This window comes from Barbus barbus, assembly GCF_936440315.1.
Source record: "Barbus barbus genome assembly, chromosome: 11".
Lineage (NCBI taxonomy): Eukaryota > Metazoa > Chordata > Actinopteri > Cypriniformes > Cyprinidae > Barbus > Barbus barbus.
The window spans coordinates 16,915,472-16,938,469 of NC_136739.1; positions in this window are offsets into that span (position 1 = coordinate 16,915,472).

The following is a 22,998-nucleotide window of genomic DNA, read 5'->3' on the forward strand; positions in this document are numbered from 1 at the left end:
ATGAGGCTAACCTGATAAATGATGTTCAGTTAAGAGCATCTTGCTGCGACCCCTGGAAGTAAACTAATAGGCTAATTAGAATTACTTTTAGGATTTCCGAATGTGGTTGGATGCATTGATGGCACACATATTCCCATCATTGCACCTTCTGAAAATGAAGTTGACTATGTCAACAGGAGGTCCATCCACAGTATTAATGTGCAGGTACACTGACAGCCTATTGTTTCTAATGGTCAAAGACTACATCACAGTACTATAACATGTCTCATTCTTTGCACTGTCAAGATCATATGTGATGCTGCACATCTCATTACAAATGTGGAGGCCAAGTGGCCCGGTTCTGTTCATGACTCACGAATGTATCGTGAGTCGACCCTGAGCAACAGACTGGAAAGGGGTATGTAAATGCACGTATTTCAATGTATGCGCTACACACTTACAGGGGAACTTCTATGCAGCCCTAAACCAATGTGAACTTTCTTACAGGAGAGATTGATGGCTTTCTGCTGGGAGATAGGGGTTACCCATGCCGACCAACACTGATTACCCCTTACCCAAAACCTGAACCAGGCCCCCAGCGCCGCTTCAATGTGGCACACTGCAGGACGAGAGCCCGTGTGGCGATGACCATAGGCCTGTTGAAAGCACGTTTCCAGTGCCTACGTTACCTCAGGGTAACCCCTGAAAGGGCCTGCGACATTATTGTGGCATGTGTTGTTCTCCATAATATTGCCATAATTAGAGGGGAGCAACACCCTGCCCTACAAATACAAGACCCAGAGGAAGACCCCATCAACCCGGCAGATTTCCAGGATGGAAGGGTAGTCCGGGATATGATATGCCGCAATGTCTTCTCAGATTAATATACATTATATCCACCACCACAGCTAACCACAAAATAAAATTAAAATTAAACACAAATTCACAGCAATTTATATGGTGTTCTTTATTTCCTACACATTCAAAAAAAAAAAAAAAAAGTAATTTAATTAATGTAAATTTTTTTCAATACTTCTTAGAATTCACCTGTGTGACCATGCACTCACCGCTAGCTTTTGCTTCAGAATCTCGATTTCTAGATCTGCCTTTTGGATCTGGTGGTCCAAGTATACAAGTTCTTTGCTGTTTTTTTTCTATCTTTTTAATAAGAAGAAGTCTATATAACTCCTTAACTGGCAACTGAAAATACAGTAGAATACAGTTACATCATGTAGTTCTAAAATTCTACAGAATTAAACTGTGGCATTTACTGAAAATCACTGAACTGTGTTCATCTGTGCACCAGAAGTTGATGGACCCTCCTCCTGCTGTTCTTCCACACTCTGGGGGAGAGAGATACGAATGTAATTTTATACTTGGATATAAAACTTAGATTCTATAGGCTACTCCACAAATAATAAGGTGAAGAAATGTGAATGTGTAGATTGTTTGATAGACACATACTATTAACATTACCTCTGTAGGCCTCTCTGTGGCAGCAGAAACTGTTTCTTCATCCCCATCGTCCTGTGAAGATGAGCATTTGAGTACACTTTATAACACTATTTGTAATAATTTCTGGTGTATTGAGTAGGCTGCTTACAACTGCCTGTGGTTCTGTTGGGACAGGAGGCTCCAAAAGACAGATTTTACCATCAGAATCTGTTGGGACCAACGAAAAATAAATCCCAAAGTAAAAAAAATGGAAATATCACAAATAGTCTATATAAAAATACAACCTCTTACATTTTATGAAGGCACTTAAATCTTCTGGAGTAACTGGCTCTGATGAAGTCCCTCCAGGAATTCCCTCAGCCATTGGCCTTCCAGCATTCAGGCTCAGGGCCATCTCCTCTGCATTTGTCAGAGGTGGTGGTGCAGGTCCTCCCCCCGTTTTGCGAGCCTCTGCCTTCTTTCTGTTGGCTGAGTAGTCAAATGAGAAAGAACATTTAGACCTATGTCAAAAATGCTGATGCACTGCTAGACACTGGATGCTATTTAGTTATTTAATATGTCAAATGTTTGTAAAGTCAGGTAGACTACAACCATGATATGCTCAAGCCTTACCTGATTAAATTATGTTTTTATATTTCATTTTCAGCTGCTGCCATGTTCTTTTAACACCTGCAGGATTGCACCTGCATGAAAATTTTAATTAGGTTGAATAGCATACTGTTCTTCCAGTGTCACCTCTGATATTATAACAGTTGTGCAAGTTACTTGTATTACTAACTACAAATGACATCTTCAACAGTGTAATTAGATTAATGTAATAATTACTATCTCTAGAAAGTATTGGTCTACTTATTACTAATTACTTTCTAAAGCCCATATCAACCTCAACCACTTGAAAAATACAAGGAGAGACAAGAAACTGCACTTTTATTGCTTTCAAATAAACATTATTACATGAATTATTCTTGAAAAAATATATCCTTTAAAATTTGCTGTTAAAGCCACTATTTGTTTTATAGAGAATTGCTTTATAGTCTATGCAGCATTTAATGCAATTACATCAGATTTTACTTTAAATTACAGAGTAATCCCTTTAATTAAATTACAGTTTTTAGATTACTTAGTAATAATTACACACAACACTGTATAACACTAATTCAAATGTAAACTTACGCATTGACTCGAGCAGCTATTTTCTCCCAAGCTAACTCTCTGTCCTTTGCCGCTGCAGCCGTGTTGCTTTTTTAAAAAAATATATGTTCGTACTCTCCATATGCTTGCATAAGCACATCCAGTTCTGCTGGTGAAAAATATGAAGACCTCTTTTTGTCTGGCGCCGTTGCCATGGTGACTCATAATATCTGCGCTCCATTGATAATGGCTTTTTATAGTTGCGGTGCACGCGCTTAACTCAGAGTCAGTCAACTCAGAGTTGATTGAACTAACTCATTTCAGCTGTTCTGTAACCGAAAACTCAGAGTTTCCCATCTCAGGGTAAGTCAACTCAGAGTTCAAGTTTTAACTCAGAGTTGGTTGAACCTCCTTATTGAAACAGGCCCCAGATGCTTGTCAGTGGTGCTCAGGATCTGTAAATTATTCGCCATCATCCTCATCTCTCCTTACTCTGTTTATGTGGTAAGTGAAATCTTATGTTCTGTAACAGGCTACAGCTAGCAAGGAGCTAACCATGTCTCTTTAGTGGCTCGTGTTATTTTAGTAGAACACGTTATATGCCTTTCTGAATAAAGACACCAACCCATCCCTGCATTTCACATCCCCTGCACAGCCTGGAACATAACATTTATTTCCATGGTAATAAATTTATTTCTGAGATGACCAAACACCTGAGAAGAGGTGATGCCAACCACTTAGAGGACCTCAGAGGATGCCAACGCTCAGACAACATACACAATTACCAAATTTTGCGATAAGTTAAATATATTAAGTTTCTGCAATATATAAATATATTGTGGAAACTTAATTTCCTGTAGAGCTGCTTTACAACGATTTGTATCGTAAAAAGCGCTATACAAATAAACTTGAAACTTGAACATGGTCTGCCATTTTCGCTGTTGTCCACGCTTGTTTATTTACAATACCTGCAGAACTTTTGATGGTTCAGCTGGTGGCTGGCCTAGAACAAGGGTGGGTTTATGCAAATGTTGGGGGTGCAGTGATCCCGACTGTTGCCTCACAGTCCGTGTTATGTTCTGATTCGCCTGTTTTTCAGTTGTCTTTTTTTATTCACAAGATTTACATAAGAAGTATGGTGTTTGAGGCTCATAGTATGTCATTTCCATGTACAGAACTGTAATTATTTAACTATGCCAAGGTAAAGACAGTTTTTCATTCTATGGCACCTTTAAGCTATTACAGTAATAAGCATTGTTGCATGAATAATACATAAATTTATCCACACCTAACATGTAGTAAAGTATCAACAAATTGTGATTAAAAATAATGTCTGATTTATTCATGTCCATCACCCCAAAACAGACAGCACAGAGAGTGTAATGATTTGCATTTTAGGTGTTATTAGGTTTTAGGTGTTGCCAAACATCTCCCCATGCGATGACATGGCACCATGATGTATTTATTGTGAAGATGAAAGCTCACAAGAGTGTGGTAAATTGACTTTAATTTTCAACTTTTTTATCTCTTTATACATTTTATTCTGATGATGTTTGCAAGATATAAAGCTACATTAAGTTTTAAAGAATATGTGAGCAAATGCTCAGTTTGAGTCAAGCTGTGCTAACTGGCCTTTTCCTCCCACAGCATGGCTGTTAGACTCATCGTGAAAGTCCTAAGAGTGTGATAAATTGGTAGGTATACGTTAAAATACATGTAGACAGTTTTTTTCATCGTCATCGTATTATTGTAATTTTACTTGCTCACTTTCCTAGTAAACTAGTATTTTCCTCCCGCAGCGGCACTAGCAGACCAATGGGGAGACACGTGAAGACGAAAAGTTGTACGAGTACGTTAAATAGGTAAATAGGTGAACTTTAAAACACTTGCAGTTGTCTCATTTGTTTGATCAATTAAGCCGTGCTAGCTAGCATTTCCCTCCCGCAGTGGTGCTGGCCGACCAGCTGGACCATCGTGAGGCAGGCTGGAAGAGTCGTCGCCATAAAGAAGACCATTTTAAATGTTTTGAGATGATATGTGTTCTCTGATTATTGTTGTATAGTCTTACTAATTAAGTACATTAACTCTTTAAACTTTTATTTTGATATTTATACCATTTATTTTCCACTGGCACAATGTGTTATCTGTGATTTTACTTGTAGGCTATATGTATGTTCACTGATGAAATATGGTTAATATGCTGGTAATTCTGTGTTATTGAAGTTCAGCTGTGAAATATAAAAGATGAATCATGAATAAAACTGTTGGTGTGAAGCAATAACTTTTGTTATTGAATATATAACAAAATAAAATAAAAAGTAATAGTACATTTAAAACTACTGTACTTAGTTTCACAGTAATTTTACTGTGGTATGAACTACAGCAACTACTGGACAATTGTTGCCAGTAAGTTATGGTTAAGTTGACCATAAACATTTTACGGTTATACACTCTTCTGAAATCAAACTGCGTTGCATTCTTTTGTAGGCTTGCAACAAAAATAGCTCCTAGAACATAATTATATTTCTAAACTGAATAGTGTTACTTTTAACTTGTTCATATTTCTTTTAGTAGTATAATTATCCCTTTAAGTGACAGTTTTGTCACTTAGGCAGAAATATGAAGTACTGGCACGGCTTAATTATAACCATGCAAGCTTTTTAATGCTTGTGAATGTTTTAGTAGTATTTTTCATAGTAGTTTTTCTTTCTTTACTGTTTTTTAGGTATGAAGCTGAGAAGTCTGCACAGGCCCATACATAATACCATTTCATCCTGTTCTGTTCAAGTATTTTTTATCCAGTTTTTATCCTGTTTTGTTTTACCCAATAAAAAAAAGTTTTTTAGAGATTCTGAGTTGAAGTCATTTTCTTAACAGTTAACATGTAATTTAAAATGTATTGAGCACCACATAAAATCAACTGATATTAGGTCAAAAACATTGTAATTGAGAGTTTTATTGTATATTAGCACATTAATTTTATCCAGAGGAATTAATAAAGAAATATAAATGGGGCCCAGTTCTGACCCACTGGGGTCCCACAAAAACCCCATATATGGGCTATTTCTGGGTTCAGTGTGGTCACCCATTTGGGCCCCATAAGCGTTCTGTATGTGGCCCACCTTGGCCCCAATTAATAGAACCCATTTTGGACCCATGTGGGCCCATATAATAAAAATCTACACGGGCCCCACTTAGAGCCCACTATGGACCCATCATGTGCCCCTATGGGCTAACACACATGGGGCCCAAGTGGAGCCAATGGACAAAATTGTATAGGTCCTATGCATTGCCCAAGTGATAGCCCATCAAAAACCCACATGGAGATGTTGGCTGGGAAGTTAATGTCTTAAACTGCCGATCTTGTTACTGTGCTATTTAATGGTGTTTTCACTATATTTTGGATTTTAATATCCAGTGCAGAGTTGATGTTATACGGCTCGTTCAGAGAATCGCTGCCTACTCAGTGATCAGCCGTGAAAAGTGAGTCTGTTCAAATACCCTATAAAATCATAAATGATTCCCTTTGAGCTAAATTAATCTGTTTCCCTTTAAATTGCATATTACCTTACAACTGTCACATTGTAAAACTTAAGAACAAAGACATTTAATTAACCATTTTACAGATATTTATTATAAATCTTCATGAAGCAGTACAGTAATAAAGGTGCAACAGTAATAATAACTAAACTTGAGAATAGTTATCTCACAGGTGTTAAACTGAAAAACAGCTATTTTATCCAATTAGGTCATATTTTTCATTTTCCTGTTGTTGTGAAACATCTGTTGCTTGGCCTTCATGAGTTTCCTTTAATTGTTTTCTGCCAAACATTTGCTTTCTAGGGCTGTTCTTTATTTAGCTGTAGTCAGTGTTGTCGTTGTGATCATTTCTTAATATTTCATAGCATGATGTTTGGGACCCTACATAACAGTCATAATAATAAATGTTAATAAACTCCCATCCTCTAAAAATAACTACAAAGCTGTTCTAATGTGTGCATCTTATATGTTTACACATTGCTTGTAGGAGCGAGACAGGATGTTGTTTATTTTTCGCAACTGCCTTCAAGATGATGTGTCAATGCAGTTTGTACATGCATGGTTTTTACATTTGTTTATATCGGATAATTTTCCCAGTAGCTGTTATTATATCTGAGTATATGCATTCACTTTAGCTTAGTCAGAAAAAGTGAAGTTAAAAAGCAACCTTAAACCTGCTGTCGTTACATAAGTGTTTGACATTCACTGGTGCAATGGCATTTGTCAGAGGTCTCAACAGCTCTTTTCATATAAATAATAAAGGGAAATATACCATTTAATCTTCTTTCATGCTTAGAGAGCCTTGTGTGCACGTTTCAGGCTTTTGTACTTCTGTAGAACATGAGTAGAGAATAGAAAAGTCATACATCATTTGAAATGTGACATTAGAAATGCTGTCAATATTCATTGACCCCATATTTGAATAGAGCGAAAAGCCTTTCAGATTTGAATGTAACAAGCACTCTCCTAAACCTAAATGTTCTTTTGGCATACACAAAGGCATGAGTGCAGAATTGTTTTCATATTCAAATTTCAAGTAACTGTAAGGCTGAATGGCAGCCTGTTATTGATGTGAACGACCTTCAGCATTGCATTAGCTCACGTGGATCTGTGTAGTGAGCAAAGGCCTGCCCTCTGCAACTTAATTAATAGAACGTCACACTGATGGGAGAGAATTTGGTTCGGGCTGAATCTTCTGCACCATTTAACCGTATAATGGGATGGTTTCTTCAACGTCATCCCAAAAGCTGACCTTGCCAGCGCCTTTGAAGTCCTGCTTTCAGTTTATACTGAATGGAAGTATTGATGATGGAGGCAGAAATGTCTAGTGGAGCATATTTGCTGTCAATGAGACTGAAAGCGAACAGTTTATGGAAATTATCTGATTGGTACAGGTTTGCATTTGCATTTGGCCTGTGTAAGTGCATGTCAGTTTTAGTATCCTTTGTAGAGGTTTAGATGAGGGAAGTTGAGTTTGAGAAAGGTACAGAGGAAGAGGGTGAGAGAAAGAAATAGAAAGAGATAGCGGGAAAGAAGGGCAGCAAGGTTTATGTTACCCCTAAAATAGTTCATCCAAAAATGAAGAATCGTTATTTACCCAACCTAATGTCATTCCAAACCCATATGCTGTTATTTCCCTACATTTTTGAAAAATCTTTACAGTTATTGATAAACAGTTCAAGGTGACCATGTCTGTCAAACTCCAAAAAGAAGGAAAAAAGTCACCAAAAAAGCACAGTCAAATTATGATGTGATCCCAGTCTTTTGAGGCCATATGCTAGATGTCAGGAATAGTAACTTCCTCGTCATTATTCACTAATATAATCCTACCATCCCAAAGCCTGTGTTTGCATCTAGAATTAAGATGTTTGCTTACTAACGAGATGATGCTGGAGCTTCGGTTGAGTCCAAGATAAAATTAGTCATTTTAACTGGTTTAAAGCCAGTTAATTAACATTCTTCAAGAATGTTTACTTTTGTGCTATAAAATAATATTAATAATAAAAAAAAAAAAACAACAACATATGTGTTTGGAATGAAATTAGAGAATTTAAAGGGATAGTTCACCCAAAAATGAAAATTTCAACCTGGTCTAAAAGGAAATACGTGCCTCTAAGTACGTTTCTGCAACACCGTTATTATGTTATTATGTACCTTCGAGGCAGTTTCATAGTGAAATGCCCAGTGAGTAGCGCTAAAACGCGGGTTCAATATGTGACTCTGGGGCATTTTTGTTACCTTGATATAGGCACGTATTGCTGTGTTTTTATTAGGTTGCTTCAGGTACATATTGAAAGGAAAGGACGCGACATGTGGCCAAGTATGTTGTCTCATACTTGGAATTTGTGCTCTGCATTTAACCCATCCAAGTGCACACACAGAGCACTGGACGGTTCGGTGCCTTGCTCAAGGGTCTCACTTCAGTCGTGGTATCGAGGGTGGAGAGAGCACTGAACATTCACTCCCCCCACCTACAATCCCTGCCGGACTTGAGATTCGAACCCACAACCTTCAGGTTAAAAGTCCAACTCTCTAACCATTAGGCCATGACTGCCCTTGTGGTGGTTCATAATTAAAATATCCAGGGAGTGTTGCTAAAAGTCAATGTTCTATTGTTTTGGAAATATCCCCTACACCAAACCAAACCCTAAACCTACCTGATAGTGTTAACAAATGCAAAACTGATATGACTGTGCAAAACTTCACCTCTCAAGCACAGCTGCATACTGTGTGAGCTACCGAGCAAACCTACTGAACATGAAAACCCATACATATGAAGCTGGATATGTGACACTAACCTTCAAAGGTATCAGTTTTCAAATGTCAAAGCATGTTATAATTTATTTGAATTAATAACATAAAATTCCTCAAGTACTTGGGCGAAAATTAGGCTTTATTAATCAAAACTGTGGACCTGCAAATCATACTTTGTGTAAAAAGGAATAAAAGTTGTCAGAGTTTTACTGCCTCTAGTGTTCATTTCAACTGGAAACTGCAGTGATTCATATGTATAGGTACATTTTTTTGGTTTTGCAGAAATTTACTTAGAGGCACGTATTTCCTATGTGACCAGGTACGAAAATTTTGTCAATAATTACTCACTCTCATGTCATACCAAACCTGTAAGACAGTTCATCTTTGGAACACAAATTAAGATATTTCAAAGAAAACAAAAATAATCTACTCTTTTGTCATTGACACAGAAGAGAAGAAATTGTTGAATAAAGTTATTTTTGTTTTCTTTGCACACAAAAACTATTCTCGTAGCTTCATGAAATTACAGTTGAACCACTGATGTCATATGGACTATTTGCACCAATGTCCTGACTACCTTTCTGCGTCTTGAACGTGTGAGTTTATATTGTTGTGGGATTCTTTGATGAATAGACAGAATTTAACAGTTTAATATTTTGTAGCAAATGTCTTTACTGTCATTTTCAATTAATTTAATGCATCTTTACTGAATAAAACAAAAATCTGACTGCCCCTCAAAATTTGAAGGAGAATAGTAAAACACCTAGAAGGATCCTTTCATTCTTCACCAGTGGGCTCAGGCAGCAGGATCCATCCTAAAGGGAGAGCTAAAGATTAACTCTGACTAGCTTTGCTGGTGAAGAGAGAGGAAGAAGACAAGATGCCAGGCCATCACACACAGATTAAAAGCAGAGTGTGGATGTGTGGATGAGAGGACGTGCGTTTATGTGTGGCAGGCAGGCTCAGACAGCGCACGCCTTCGGCTTCTCACTGCCTCTCAGATTCGAATGACAGCTGAGGGTCCCAGAGGAGCCCACTGTGAGGCCTGAGTGAAGTTCTCAGAAACCGGGGCTGAAAGGACAAGATGCACAAAGACGAAGCAGGAACGGCAAAACCAACGCTACTGGCTGCAGTTTTTAGTGACTCGTGGAACTTCTTGCTCATGGTTTTGTGTTGTCTTTTGGTTAGTAATTTCACATATACCATAAATGTTCTGGTCCACTAACATGTACGGTACAGTATATTTAAAGCACGTAATGAATCATGATTGTTTAAATTCGTGTTTTAGTTCAAAAACTAATTTTATGTGAAATGTCCTCATATCGTTTCAAGACAAAAAATGTCAATCTTATTACTGCTTTTATTAGATTCCCATTTCCAAATGACTTAGAAATAACAAAATGGCTTCTGTTCCTCATCTGAAGGCAGCTACAGCATGTTCTCATGTGTATGCAACACCAGTACCTTCCCAGCGACTGGCCCTCTGAGACGCTTCAGCTGGCATGATTCCTTGAGTGGCACTGACAGCCTGTCGCTGAAGTCAGCTGCTCCTAGAGCACCTGAAAATCAATTGCACAAACTTAGGCTGTGTTTCACTTTCTGACATAATAGGTAACAATGTCTTGTTGTGGTCTGTGTCTTCTTAGCAGTCTGTTCAGGAGAAGGATGGGTCGTAGTTAATGTCACTGACCCAACAAATAATGAACCAAAGTACCTGTGTGGTCTGGTTTTGTATCTGGCATTTACAGCTAAAAAACAATGCCACTGCATTCATATGCAGATTTGTATGTACATATACAAACAGAACTCACACACAAATATCGTAGTGTGTGTGTGACACTTGAGTAAAAGTGTACAAAACAAGGCCTTGAAAGGATTTTAAATTTTTTTTTTTCCACAGGCTGTGTGAAAGGACGATTCAAATAAAAATGTCAGAATACTATGCTTAACATGCAAAAGCACTGTGTATGTAAATAAGAGGGATGCACTAAATTGATAAAAATGACAGAAAAGATTTCTATTTTAAATAAATGCTGTTCTTTGCTGTTGTTTCTATTCATCAAAGAATCCTGTCAAAAATATCACAGTTTCCACAAAAATATTAAGCAGCACAGCTTTTTTTAAATGTATTAAAATAGAAATCTGTTATTTTAAACTAACAATAATTCACGATTTTACTGTTTCTACTGTATTTTTCATCAAATAAATGCAGCCTTGGCAAGCATAAGAGACTTATTTCAAAAACTTTTGAACAGTGTTTTCCATTCTTTTTTTAAATAACTTGATTTATTGGTTGATGTATTTGTAAAAGTTCTCTTATACTATGCTTCAGAAAGAATCCAAATGGTTTACTTCCCAATCACAAATTCAAATAATTTATTTTATTTTATTGTATTTCATTTTTTAATGGGTAACAGGCTTGCAAAAATATGTGGGTAACAATGGGTAACAGGCTTGCATAAGCTCCCTGGGTGTCACAGCATGAATGGCTGCCCACTGCTCTGTGTGTGTTCACGGTGTGTATGTGTTCACTGCTGTGTGTGTGCACTTAGGATGGATTAAATGCCGAGCACTATTTCTGAGTATGGGTATACTTGGCCACATGTCACGTCACTTTCACTTTTTTTTCACTTACATTTTATTTGTCTGTTGATTTCCTTGGTACTTGGTACCTTATATTTTCTTTGTGTTTTATTCTTTGTAAAGCACTTTGGTCAACCTCGGTTGTGTTTAAATGTGCTCTATAAATAAATGTTGTTGTTGTTGATATAATAGTTTTCGTCATAAAAACATTGTCCTCAATTTTTTTTTTTTTTTTAAATCCTAATGATAGACAAGCCGTGCACTATTTTTTGTGAGTGTCTTGCATTTCCTCACAGTATATGACTCACTATCTTCCTCTGTCAATCCTCCTATCAGACTCAAGTCTGTGACGGTCCGTGGCATACGGGAAACTGCTTCTTCACTCGTGGCGTCTGAGGCAGAATCTTAGTTCCTATTAAGTATTCACCAAGGCCCGTCTGCTGCTTGGCAGGTACCCCTCCATTAGCAGAAGCATTTGGAGCCATTAACATTGATAATTTCTAATTAGGATTCAGTAGTGACAGACAGGCTAATTGGCGGGTCTCCCTAAAACACACTGGTAATGGCTGCTCATATTAATTACATGCAAGAGAACATGTTTTTGGATGGCAACCGCAGTGAAGAAAATAGAGTGCTAAAGGGGGCTGATGAGAGGGTTTGAGGCATGAAGTATAAACTCAGTATTTGTGGATTTTATAAAGTAGGCATTTAAAAGTAACTTCCATTGTCCATGCACTGTCTTTTTTAAACAAGAGACATTTTAGCATAAATATGACAGGTAATTCAGGTTGTTTTTAGCTTGAATAAATGCATTTGCTTGTTTCCAGAACATCATCAAAGCTCAAGGAGAAGGGAGATTAAATCTTCATTAGGAGTGAAGTGGGTTTTTATGTACGGCTGGCTAATAACCCCAGTGTCGTTTTGCAGAGCCTCGGGCATTGCCTTAGAGCTCTATGAAGTATTTGCTCAGTATGACTATAAGGCAAAACAAGACATGGCCGAATTTCTACCATGATGCGATTACTGTTCCATAGAAGCTGACCTGCAGGTCACAGATGTAATTATCTGACGCGTTGTGGTTAATATGATGACATGAAAGGCCAAGAGATAGGCTACTTAATGGCCTGTTCACAAGGCCAGCAATCTGAAGAGTTTGTTTGGCAATATTAATAATAAAAGAGCACTATTTAACATTATTCCTGGGGTTCTTTAGAGTGTACAGATGTGTGTTTCTGAGTGTTGATGGTAAATTAACAAGTTAAAGGTTAGCAAAGTGCTATTTAAGCAAAGATATTGAAGTATTGTTAGTCTTGCTGTTGCTACGCAATCAGTTGAAGTTTATAATTGGGGCATTTAATGGTGTAATCTGTCCAGATGACATTTTAATACGCTGAGTACTAATCCACCTTATTAGTGAGGATCTGCATGTTGTCATAGAAGAATTTATACTCATTGTGATTCTGACAACTGCAGCTTCTTATCCGTTGTGTTTATTCACACTTTTTCTCATTATGATTGTTTGTCAGCTTTACCATTACATGTGTAAATTGCATTTAAAATTATATATTAAAAAATAATACAAGTTATTTTATATATATATATATATTATTTTTTTTTATTTATTTATTTATTTATTTTTTACTGCATTTTTTATTAAATAAGTGCAAAAAGCAAAGTGCAAGTGCAAAGAAAGCATTAAAATAATGTACTGACTCCAAACATTTAAATAATATTGTATATATTTGGGGGAGCTAAGATGAAAGAGTGCTGGAAGCCTATATCAAAAATAAAATCTTGAAAAATTGTGACGCAAAAAGTGATACAATATGCACATATTTCCCAAGCAGAAAGGGATCTTAAATGATCTTATGCTAAATTAGTTTTATCACTCTTGCTTGTTTGCGATTGGAAGAAATTTTCCAGTTTCCTAATGAACAATCAGAATACTTACACTAAAGAATTATTTAATAGCACCATCTTTTAGAACGCTTTTAATTCTACTGCTTGAAATATGAGGAGCAGATATTTTCTGATCTTTCATCTGTTATGTCGCTAACTCATGAAAAACAATTCTCTAGCTTCCACTCTCTTCAATATATCACTAATTCTCCTCCTTCTCCTTTTTTATAGCAAAGCTGTAATGTTACTCACTGCTAATCTCAGGCAACTTTCCTGCAATATCCCCTCTCCGTTTCAAAGTATCTTCAGTGATCTCATTCATACTTGTCGTCTAGATTGAATGAACCTGTTGAATAGTAGCTGTGTTTCATTTTATTTCAAGAAGTTCTCCTCATCAAATTCAAATTCTTTGCTTTCTCCGAAAGATATTTCAACACTGATGGCTCATTATCACCAGAAGCATGATGCATCTAGATAAGACCAATCTGCTCCTCTTCTTTGGTAATAAATCATTGGTACATTTATTCTCAAAGATGAACATATTGGTCATCCCATATCTTTTTGTTTTTGCATCATGACATTATGCGTCGTGGTACTCTTGTGAACGCGCATTGACTGACACAGAAGAGAAGAAATTGTTGAATGAAGTCGTTATTTTTGTTTTCTTTGTGCACCAAAAGTATTTTTGTAGCTTTATAACATTAAGGTTGAACCATTGATGTCATATGGACTATTTTAACGATATTCGGTAACACTTTATTTTAAGGTGTCATTATACAGAGTAATTACCTAATTAAGTACTTAGTAGTAGCCGTTGTACTTACATGAAATAAAATGTACTTATCATGTAACTAAGTTATGGAACAGCCTGTAATTTAGTATGTAATTATGTAGATGTAATAGGTAGCTACTGTTACACATATGTAACAGGCCGAGTCTGTTACACAGCTACTTGTACACTTAAGTACAATCTTGATACACTTTATTTTAAGTAGCTTATGCCTGTGTAATATTCTGTAATTTTAATGTAATTAGAAAGGTATTACATGTATTTAAGCTGTGTACTGGTGGGTTAAATCAAACTAAGGTGCAGCTGGATACGGTGTATGGTATAGACACACATGAAGTACACTTAAGTACAATCTTGATACACTTTATTTTAAGTAGCTTATGTCTTTGTACTTACATTTATAATTACATTGTATAAAGTCTGCAAAACATATGTAACAATCTTTTGGTTACATAAGTAGCTGTGTAACAGACTCATGCTGTTACATATGTGTAACAGTAGCTGCCTATTACATCTACATAATTACAAACTGTAAGTACAGGCTGTTCCATAGCTTAGTTACATGGTAAGCACATTTTGTTTAATGTAAGTGCAACAGCTACTACTAAGTACTTAACTAGAAATTACTCTGTATTGTGGACACCTTAAAATAAAGTGTTATCCGATATTCTTACTAACTAATTTTTTCTCCCAAGTTTTAGACCTGCTTTCCTGTTGCCCGGAGAACACGGTGAGACCTACCGTGTGTCTCAGGTGATTAAATGTGTCTGACATCGGATTGCACCAGCACACTCGTTAGTCACTGACACCAAACAAAACCTCAACAGCCTTGTCTCTTGCCTCAGCCGTGTCACCGTGACAACTGCACCTTAGATGTACAGCTGGGAAGTCTTGCAAACAAACTTAATAAATAAACAAAACATAGCATGACAAGGTAAAGCGTTCCTTTGGCAAGCGATTTGTGTAAATACCCTTACACAAATCGCAATAGTTATCCCGTTTATTTTTCAGATCCCCTCATTGATTTACAAACAAGTATATCTTAAAGGGATAGTTCACCCAAAAATGAAAATTCTGTCATCATTTACTCAAACTTGTTCCAAACCTGTATGAATTTCTTTGTTCTGCCGAACACAAAGGAAGATATTTTGAAGAAAGTTTGTAACCAGGCTGTTTTGGGGCACCATTGACTTCCATAGTAAGAAAAAAAAATACTATGGAAGTCAATGGTGCCCTAGAACTGCTCTGTTTCCCACATTCTTCAGACTATCTTTCTTTGTGTTTAGCAGAACTAAGACATTAATATAGGTTTGGAACTACTTGAGGGTGAGTAAATGATGACAGAATTTTCATTTTTGGGTGAACTATCCCTTTAAGCCTCAAGTGACTATCAATATATTGCTACAAGTGAAATAAATTCAGTTTCCTTAGTACTTTTAAGAAATTCCAATGTGGAGGAAAGCAAATGGTGAGGTTTTAATAAAACAAAAAGTAAAACATTTCTTGTAAAAGTTGCCAGTGTAGTTTACATAGACTTTTTAAAATACGTTTTAGGTCTTTTAATATATAATCAACAATACTAAACAAACACAACTCATTAGAGTTACAAATGACCTGCTTCTATCATCTGATCGTGGTTGTATCTCTTTATTAGTTCTACTGGATCTTAGCTGCGTTCGACACTATCGACCACAACATTCTTTTAAATAGACTAGAACACTTTGTTGGCATTAGTGGAAGTGCATTAGCATGGTTCAAATCGTACTTATCTGAACGCCATCAGTTCGTAGCAGTGAATGAAGAGGTATCATATCGATCACAAGTGCAGTACGGAGTTCCTCAAGGCTCAGTACTAGGGCCGTTACTTTTCACACTTTACATATTACCCTTGGGAGATATTATCAGGAGACATGGTGTTAGCTTTCACTGTTATGCTGATGATACTCAGCTCTATATTTCTTCGCGGCCCAGTGAAACACACCAAATTGATAAACTAACGGAATGCATAGTCGATATAAAAAACTGGATGACGAGTAACTTCTTACTGCTAAATTCTGAAAAAACAGAGGTGTTAATTATCAGACCTAAAAACCCCACATGTAATAACCTAGAACACTATCTAACACTTGACGGCTGCTCTGTCAATTCTTCTTCATCAGTTAGCAACCTAGGTGAGCTGTTTGATAGAAATCTTTCATTTGAAAGCCATGTTTCTAGCATCTGTAAAACTGCGTTTTTCCATCTCAAAACCATATCTAAATTGCGACCTATGCTCTTAACGTCAAATGCAGAAATACTAATTCATGCATTTATGACCTCAAGGTTAGACTATTGTAATGCTTTATTGGGTGGTTGTTCTGCACGCTTGATCAACAAATTACAGTTGGTCCAAAATGCAGTAGCTAGAGTCCTTACTAGAACCAGGAAGTACGACCATATTAGCCCGGTTCTGTCAACACTGCATTGGCTCCCCATCAGACATTGTATAGATTTTAAAATCTTGTTAATTACTTATAAAGCCCTGAATGGCTTAGCTCCTCAGTACTTGAGCGAGCTCTTGTCACATTATAGTCTGCTGTGTTCTCAAAACTCTGGCCATTTGATAATACCTAGAATATCAAAATCGACTGCGGGCGGCAGATCCTTTTCCTATTTAGCACCCAAACTCTGGAACAATCTACCTCATACTGTTCGGGAGTCAGACACACTCTGTCAGTTTAAATCTAGATTAAAGACAGATTTCTTTAACCTGGCTTACACATAACACACTAATACACTTCTATTATTCAAATCTGTTAAAGGATTGTTAGGCTGCATTAATTAGATCAACCGGAACCGGGAACACTCCCCATAACACATGATGTACTCGTTACATCAAACGAAGAACGGCATCTACGCTAATATTTGTCTGTTTCTATTCTGTTTCTCAGTCCGTGTCCGGATCAGATGGTGGATCAGTGCCGGGAGATAATGTATGTGGCCCTGATCGTCAGTGGAGGCTGGACACCTGGATGACCCCAGGGACATATCCCCAGTCACCGTAGCCACCTGATCCGGTCTGTATCCAGCCCAGATGCTCGCTGCAGTCACCAGGTCCAGTCTGTATCCAGATCAGATGGTGGATCAGCACCCAGAGACGACCTCTACAGCCCTGAACATCAGCGGAGACCAGGACACCGAGATGAGTGCCAGAGACAGATCCCCAGTGAGGACCCCGCCACTTAGACAGCCATCGGGAAAAGACCACAGGAACCAGTTGAGCCCTTACAATCTGACTTTGCTGCAGTTGGAATTGAACTGCTGGTTCATTTGGCCAGAGGAGAACTGGCCCCCCGACTGAGCCTGGTTTCTTCCAAGTTTTTTTTCTCCATTCTGTCACCGATGGAGTTTTGGTTCCTTGCCGCTGTTGCCTCTGGCTTGCTTAGTTGGGGACACTTCATTTCCATCGATATCTTCAACCTGATTGCAAAGACACTATTTAAACTGAACTGAGCTGGATGATGACATCACTGAATTCAATAATGAAATGCCTTTAACTGAGAATCGTTTTTTTATATTTTAATTTTACATTATTGACACACTATTTTCCTTTTTTGATATTGTGCAGTTGCTTTGACACAATTTACATTGTTAAAAGCGCTATATAAATAAAGGTGACTTGACTTGACTTGACAAAATGTGATGTAATTTTTTAAATTGTATTATTATTATTTTTATTTGTAATAAATGCTAAAGATGAAATGCATATTGATTGTAGCAATGTTGTGTGCTCTTAAATAAATATTGTGTGAAACTGTTAGTTTACAAGAATATTACAAGAATTCTGGTTCCATTATGTCATTCCAAACCTGAGTAAATCATGACAAAATGTTCATTTTCTGCCGAACTATACCTTTAATGGGTTTTATTTAATTACATTTTTCCAATATTTTTCCAATATTTTTCTAATTAAACAAAACAAAAAACAAACAAACTGAAACTAATGACAGATAGCATCTCTGTGCAAATGACCTTTGACCAGAATTAATGTTCAATGCTCTTTCAGGTCTTTTTATATTGTAGCAGTACGAGATGGTCACATAAAAACATGATATCAATCATTACTTCTATGAAGAGGACGGAGACTTTCAGTAATTTGCATTCTACTGTGTGTACCTCTTCCATTCGGTTGAACTCTATTTACACGTTTCTCTCCACTTTAAAATGACTTCCATGAGGGTCCCAACCCAAAGCCCTAGTAATTTAGCACCCTGGGAAGGTGTTTTGCCTGTGCTCTTTTCCATGTGAGAGGGTGTCGTGTGCCCGAGGTGTTGTCTGTGCTGACCTCCTTCATCCCAACAAACCAGCACTTGTGTGCCTGTTTTACTATTCAGGGCATCTCTCATGCTGTGGGCCTGGGTGCCTTCAGAATGTGTTAGTTTTCACAAATTGCCTGAGGGTGATAATAATGTAATCAAGAATCCCCTATCCACCAGCACTCTGCGGCACCACCGTCTTTAGCCTGATTTTAAACCTCATAGGTTGCTTTCTATGTGATTTATTGTTTTAGTCACCCCTTCCATTTTGCATGGTGGCAGTGTCTCATCTAAGGTTGCTGTCCTCTGTTCCTCTTTAACTTTAACCTCACGTCTGGTCTGTCCTGTATCACAATCATCCTTATTAATCCATTGGTTTGGAAATATGTTGTAGCATATAATTTGATCTCTTTGGCAAAAAGGCAGGCTGAACTTTGGAGCCCAATATATCTCATTTTAATATTACATACCCTGACTGTGTAAATGTACAGCATGATGTTTGTCATATCACAGTAACTTGACTTATACCAGGTTGTACTTTCTCTTATTTGATATACCATTTTAACCAATGCGAGACAGATAAGCACCTCAAGCCTTTCAATAAGTGTACAGATATAATCTCACTCTTAATCGCATTTTTCAGGGCGTAATCTCTGCCATCAACACAGGCTTAGGCTTGTCAGAGAAGATGAGCGCCTTAATTCTGTTCCATTTATAGCACTTAACCAGTACCTACATGTACAGAGACAAATCTGAGCCCCAATCCCTGATTCATCCTCATGACAGAGTGCCGTAAACTACTTGTTTTGATCTGGATTGTGGCGTACCTTGGGTCAAAACCTATCGAAGTGAGATGGGTGGAGATAGTCAGAGCGTAAGCCTGCTGAGGGTCTGCACAGGGGTTTTCAGACTGTTCCAATTCTGAGGATGATGATCAATATGACCTTGTGAGGGACTCATAAAATAAAAACGCACTAGTAAGCTATTTTCATTTTTTTATTATTATTTATACTGTGACAAAAATTATAAATGTAATCAATAAAAACAACAAAAGTAAATAAATGTTTTCAGCATTGAATACATTGTCATTGTATTAAAGAAAATGATTAAAATCACACTATTATGCTGATGCTCTGTATTTCTTAAAGTGGTCATCGGATGCCCATTTTCCACGTTAATATGATTCTTTAGGGTCTTAATGAAAAGTCTATAATAAACATACTTTGGTTAAAATTTCTCAGTGGTAGCAGCAGCCTTTTTTACCCTGTCAAAATCAGCTCTGTTTTCAGCAAGTTGTTTTAGTCCATGTTCCTTTAAATGCTAATGAGCTCTGCTCACCCTGCCCCTCTCTTCCGTGGGGTGACAAGTCGTTCTCATGATACTGTTTACTTTAGCCACGGAACTTGCTAACTAGCACGTTATTAGGAAAGGCGGAGGATTTGCAAAGATTCATAAAAGAACCTTATACTCACTTCTTCACAAATCACAAATGATTCGCGCAAACATAAACACATTTAGATAGATTGGGGATGCATTCCCTTAAAAAAAAAATGTACTCCACCTCATCTTCAGAGGCTCAGATGTCAGGAGTAAATGACGACTGCTATGTTCATTATTACATCCAACAATAGACATTCTTGTCATCTGTTCCGGCGTTGAAACAATGTCGGACTGATGACAGCTCACTCAGGATGGGTCTAAGGTAAAACGCTAGTGTCAATTAACAATTGTGGGAGGAGCCTGGGTCTGTGTGACATCACACAGACAGGCATCCGAGATCGGCTCGATTTGAGAAAGGGGAAATGATTTAACAAGATTTAAAAAAAAAAAGCTACTGGATTTTTCTTTATCATTATAGGGTGGTTGTGTACACACACTGCCAACACACTTTTCAGTTAAACAACTTGTAAAAGTGCATGTTGCATCCGATGAACCCTTTAATGAATAAAAACTAGTGCTGTCAGTAGAATATGTTGCAATGAATTTCAGAATTTCCCATTTCTTCAGAAAGCAGAAACGATATGAAATTATTTATTTTCATTTGTAAAACCTAACCTTCCCCTTTTATACCAGCTTTGCATTTGTTAACACTATCGGGTAGGTTTAGGGTTGGGTTTGGTGTCGGGCATATTTCCAACACGATAGACCCCGGATATTTGAATTCTGAACCGCCGCAGTACGTACCTGTAGCAACATAATAAAAACACAGCAATACGTACCTATATCAACATAATAAAAACGTGCCAGGGTTCACGTATTTAACCTGTGTTGTAGCGCCACTCAGTGGACATTTCTATTTGAAATTGCGGCAAAATGTGCAGCAAGGTACGTAAAACGGTGTCACACAGAAAGTGCACAGAGGTACGTATTTTTATGAGACCAGGTTGGCTTAAATCCAAAAACAGTTTTTTCTGCAATCAGCAAAACTTGAGGGGAAAAACATTGTTCACATACAAGACAACTTTCAATAAAGTGCAATTTCAAAATCAAAAAAGTTTCAAAAAAGTTTTTTTTTTTTTTCAGCAAAGTCCTTTAAGTGTGCTAGTAGTTTTTTACATTACAAAGTCCTTTAAGTGTGCGGGTAATTTCCTTTCTCTTACTGAACGTCGTAGACCAATTGATGTCACTTCAGGAATGGTAGGGGTACTAGATAACTCGGGTAACAGCCTACTGGAACATTCAGTTTGCAAATTGTCAAGCTCCTTTTGGGCGATTTGGGCTTTTGAACATCAGTATCCTGAGACACAACATCAGCATCACATAACTGAACATCTATTCTCTGTTGGTAATCTGTAATCCTTTCTTTTTGTTGGCGACTAAACCATTGATCTACATGACGTCGCACTATTTGAGCATTCCCCAAAGCTACTGTATAAGATACAGGTCCTGTAATGTCCTGAATTACTCCATGCACCCATTTTGCTCCATACCCAAAGTTTCGGGTATACACAGGGTCTCCAATCTGGAAATAACGAGATTTTACATGTTGATCATGATACTTTTTCTGAATTTGTTGTTTCATTTCCACTTTACCAGTGAAGTCAGGATGTAGTTTGTCTAAAATGCAACACAGTTTTCTTCCCATCAGCAATTCAGCAGGAGACAGTCCAATTGTAGACTGAGGTGTGATACGATAATTAAACAGAGCTCTATGTAACTTGGTCTCCAACAAGTTTCCCGAACTTTTTTTCATTAGGTCTTTGAAAGTTTGAACAGCTCGCTCTGCCAAACCATTAGACAAGGGGTGATACGGTGCAGAAGTAACATGGGTTATTCCATTCTTATTCATAAAGTCTACTTGCTTCACTTACAAAACATTGGACATTAATAGACACTATCATTTCAGTAATCCCATGTACACTGAAACTTTTCCGTAAACACTCCAAAGTAGCTGCTGTTGTTGCTGAACTGACAAGATAGGCATCAATCCACTTAGAATGAGCATCAATGATAATGAAGAACAATTTACCTAAGAAAAGGCCTGCATAATCCATGTGAATTCTCCTCCACGGTTGTCTGGGCCACTCCCAGGGGTGAAGTGGAGCTCTCACAGGGGATTTTCGCTGTTCTTGACAGATATTTCAATATCAGCATCCAGATTTGGCCACCATAGGTAGCTTCTTGCCAATCCTTTCATCTTGGACATACCTGGGTGGGACTGATGTAACGGTTCCAACAAACCTGCACGTCCCTGTTCGGGAACAAAACACGGGCTCCCCATAGCACACATCCATCCTGAACACTGAGCTCTTGCTGTCTCTGTTTATAAGGTACAAATTCCTGGGTATCACGGTGATCAGGCCAGCCTTTAAGCACATACTCACGTACTCTTGACAAAACAGGATCTTTAGAAGTCCAGTGCTTAATTTGTTCTGCGGTCGTCAAGGAACCTGCTACGCTCTCTAACATCAAGACATGCTGAACATCAGAAGGTTGGGCAACAGGAAGACGACTGAGGGCATTGCCATTACCATGATCCTTACCAGCTTTATAAGAAATTACATATTCATAGGCTCCCAACATTACTGCCCACCTCATAATTTGTTGAGATGCCATTTGAGGTACAGTCTTTAGTTCATTCAATAAACTGAGTAGAGGTTTGTGGTCGGTACAGATTACAAATTACGACCATACAAGTATTTGTGGAATTTCTTGACTCCAAACACAACCGCTAATCCTTCTTTCTCTAATTGGGAGTAGTTCTTCTCTGCAGGTGTTAGTGTTCTGGATACAAACCCAATAGGTATTTCCGTTCCATCCCTCATACGATGTGCTAATACGGCCCCCACACAATACGCTGAGGCATCACAGGAAAGGATGAGTTCTGTCTTTTCATCATAGTGGATCAAGACACGATTAGATTGCAACAACTGTTTGGATTTCTGGAAGTCTTTTTCTTGGTCTTCTTCCCAACACCAACAAACATCCTTCCTCAAGAGCTTATGCAAAGGAGCAAGCAGGGTAGAAAGATTAGGAAGAAATCGATTATAAAAGTTCAACAAACCCAAATAGGCTTTCAGCTCCGTTACTGATGTCGGCGTTGGTGCTTCCTGTACAGCTTGAACTTTCTCT